Consider the following 4071-nt stretch of genomic DNA (forward strand, 5'->3'; position numbering starts at 1 on the left):
ACTACAAGAACTGACCGAAAGAAGGAAACATGAGAAATATAAAGAGTGGAGCGAAAGATAATATAAAAAGGAGCGAAAGATACATACATATATATATATAAGTGTACGAGTTCAATTTCTGCACACACTCGATACACAAGAGAAATAATATTATATATACAGAGGAGGAAGGAGCGATAAACGTGCAACAACGCTTCCTCGTGAAAAATACTTGAACGATCATGCACAGAGAGGTATCTCGATACCTGCTTTGCTGTATGACTAGACGGCTTACGCGCGGAGAGTTCATCTCCCGTCCGTCGGAAATTTCGAACGGCTTACGCGCGGAGAAATACACTTCTCCCGTCCGTCGAAATTTTTTTTTTTTACTTTGAACAAGGCGCATAGAGCCCGCCGAACCACGATTTCCGTGCGTCTTACATCTTTCGACGATGGGACGATCCACGCGAAGAGTTGTTTCGTGCTCGCGCGAGGTGCGATAGCGTCGATTCGCTTTTCTGTACGGGGAGAAATAGAACGATGAGTTGACTTATCGGGTCTTCGTTGGAATTACCGTCGCTGGCATTGTAAACTCCAGATGACCTTGTGATTCCTTCGTCGGGCACTGGTAAAGGGTGGCGATGATTCGTTCTATAATAGAAATACCCGTCGTAGCGATTCGGCCGAGACACCCGCCACGAAACACTCTCTCGTCGTGGAATCCCCGCGTCGGAGAGTAAAACGCGCGAAGGCTTACTATGAGAGAAGAAATAGTATATGCCGGTGGTTCGCGTGTGTAGGCTCTATACGAAATTGCGATTCAAGAGAGTAGGAAAAGACGCGATGAACCACGATTTCCGTGCGTCTTACGTCTCTCGACGATGGGACGATCCACGCGAAGAGTTGTTACGTGCTCGCGCGAGGTGCGATAGCGTCGATTCGCTTTTCTGTACGGGGAGAAATAGAACGATGAGCTGACTTATCGGGTCTTCGTTGGAATTACCGTCGCTGGCATTGTAAACTCCAGATGACCTTGTGATTCCTTCGTCGGGCACTGGTAAAGGGTGGCGATGATTCGTTCTATAATAGAAATACCCGTCGTAGCGTTTCGGCCTAGTCACCCGCCACGAAACACTCTCTCGTCGTGGAATCCCCGCGTCGGAGAGTAAAACGCCGAAGGCTTACTTATGAAACTTACGTCTCTCGACGATGGGACGATCCACGCGAAGAGTTGTTACGTGCACGCGTATGGTGCGATTGCGTCGATTCGCTTTTCTGTACGGGGAGCAATAGAACGTTGAGTTGACTTATCGGGTCTTCGTTGGAATTACCGTCGCTGGCATTGTAAACTCCAGATGACCTTGTGATTCCTTCGTCGGGCACTGGTAAAGGGTGGCGATGATGCGTTCTATAATAGAAATACCCGTCGTAGCGTTTCTTCCGAGTCAACCCGCTCACGAAACACTCTCTCGTCGTGGAATCCCCGCGTCGGAGAGTAAAACGCGAATTCATAGTATGGAAACTTACGTCTCTCGACGATGGGACGATCCACGCGAAGAGTTGTTACGTGCACGCGTATGGTGCGATTGCGTCGATTCGCTTTTCTGTACGGGGAGTAATAGAACGTTGAGTTGACTTATCGGGTCTTCGTTGGAATTACCGTCGCTGGCATTGTAAACTCCAGATGACCTTGTGATTCCTTCGTCGGGCACTGGTAAAGGGTGGCGATGATGCGTTCTATAATAGAAATACCCGTCGTAGCGTTTCTTCCGAGTCAACCCGCTCACGAAACTCTCTCTCGTCGTGGAATCCCCGCGTCGGAGAGTAAAACGCGAATTCATACTATGAAAACTTACGTCTCTCGACGATGGGACGATCCACGCGAAGAGTTGTTTACGTGCACGCGTATGGTGCGATTGCGTCGATTCGCTTTTCTGTACGGGGAGAAATAGAACGTTGAGTTGACTTATCGGGTCTTCGTTGGAATTACCGTCGCTGGCATTGTAAACTCCAGATGACCTTGTGATTCCTTCGTCGGGCACTGGTAAAGGGTGGCGATGATGCGTTCTATAATAGAAATACCCGTCGTAGCGTTTCTTCCGAGTCAACCCGCTCACGAAACTCTCTCTCGTCGTGGAATCCCCGCGTCGGAGAGTAAAACGCGAATTAATACTATGAAAACTTACGTCTCTCGACGATGGGACGATCCACGCGAAGAGTTGTTTACGTGCACGCGTATGGTGCGATTGCGTCGATTCGCTTTTCTGTACGGGGAGAAATAGAACGTTGAGTTGACTTATCGGGTCTTCGTTGGAATTACCGTCGCTGGCATTGTAAACTCCAGATGACCTTGTGATTCCTTCGTCGGGCACTGGTAAAGGGTGGCGATGATGCGTTCTATAATAGAAATACCCGTCGTAGCGTTTCTTCCGAGTCAACCCGCTCACGAAACTCTCTCTCTCGTCGTGGAATCCCCGCGTCGGAGAGTAAAACGCCGAAGGCTTACTATGAAACTTACGTCTCTCGACGATGGGACGATCCACGCGAAGAGTTGTTACGTGCACGCGTATGGTGCGATTGCGTCGATTCGCTTTTCTGTACGGGGAGTAATAGAACGTTGAGTTGACTTATCGGGTCTTCGTTGGAATTACCGTCGCTGGCATTGTAAACTCCAGATGACCTTGTGATTCCTTCGTCGGGCACTGGTAAAGGGTGGCGATGATGCGTTCTATAATAGAAATACCCGTCGTAGCGTTTCTTCCGAGTCAACCCGCTCACGAAACTCTCTCTCGTCGTGGAATCCCCGCGTCGGAGAGTAAAACGCGAATTCATAGTATGGAAACTTACGTCTCTCGACGATGGGACGATCCACGCGAAGAGTTGTTACGTGCACGCGTATGGTGCGATTGCGTCGATTCGCTTTTCTGTACGGGGAGCAATAGAACGTTGAGTTGACTTATCGGGTCTTCGTTGGAATTACCGTCGCTGGCATTGTAAACTCCAGATGACCTTGTGATTCCTTCGTCGGGCACTGGTAAAGGGTGGCGATGATGCGTTCTATAATAGAAATACCCGTCGTAGCGTTTCTTCCGAGTCAACCCGCTCACGAAACTCTCTCTCGTCGTGGAATCCCCGCGTCGGAGAGTAAAACGCGAATTCATAGTATGGAAACTTACGTCTCTCGACGATGGGACGATCCACGCGAAGAGTTGTTACGTGCACGCGTATGGTGCGATTGCGTCGATTCGCTTTTCTGTACGGGGAGCAATAGAACGTTGAGTTGACTTATCGGGTCTTCGTTGGAATTACCGTCGCTGGCATTGTAAACTCCAGATGACCTTGTGATTCCTTCGTCGGGCACTGGTAAAGGGTGGCGATGATGCGTTCTATAATAGAAATACCCGTCGTAGCGTTTCTTCCGAGTCAACCCGCTCACGAAACTCTCTCTCGTCGTGGAATCCCCGCGTCGGAGGGTAAAACGCGAAGGCTAACTATATATAAGAAATATATAGTATTATTTATGCCTGTGGTTCTCCGTTTGCCCTACTCTCAGATACGCGACTCGGAGAGTTACGAATAATCGTGATGGACCACGATTTCTGTACGTCTTACATCTTTCGACGATGGGACGATCCACGCGAAGAGATCATTCCTGCTTGCGTGAGGTGCGATAGCGCCGATTCGCTTTTCTGTACGGGGAGAAATAGAACGATGAGTTGACTTATCGGGTCTTCGTTGGAATTACCGTCGCTGGCATTGTAAACTCCAGATGACCTTGTGATTCCTTCGTCGGGCACTGGTAAAGGGTGGCGATGATTCGTTCTATAATAGAAATACCCGTCGTAGCGATTCGGCCGTGTCACCCGCCACGAAAATCTCTCTCGTCGTGGAATCCCCGCGTCGTAGAGTAAACGCGAAGGCTTGCTATAGAAGACTATAGTTTATACGCCTGTGGTTCACCGGTTGCCTGCTCTCCGGGGTACGCGATCGCGCAGGAGTTACGGAAGAACTTGATGGGCCACGATCTCCAAGCGGCTATATCTTTCGACGATGGGACGATTCACGCGAAGAGAACGTTCGTGCATGCGTGAG

The sequence above is a fragment of the Nomia melanderi genome, unplaced genomic scaffold (genome assembly GCF_051020985.1).
Source record: "Nomia melanderi isolate GNS246 unplaced genomic scaffold, iyNomMela1 scaffold0386, whole genome shotgun sequence".
NCBI lineage: Eukaryota > Metazoa > Arthropoda > Insecta > Hymenoptera > Halictidae > Nomia > Nomia melanderi.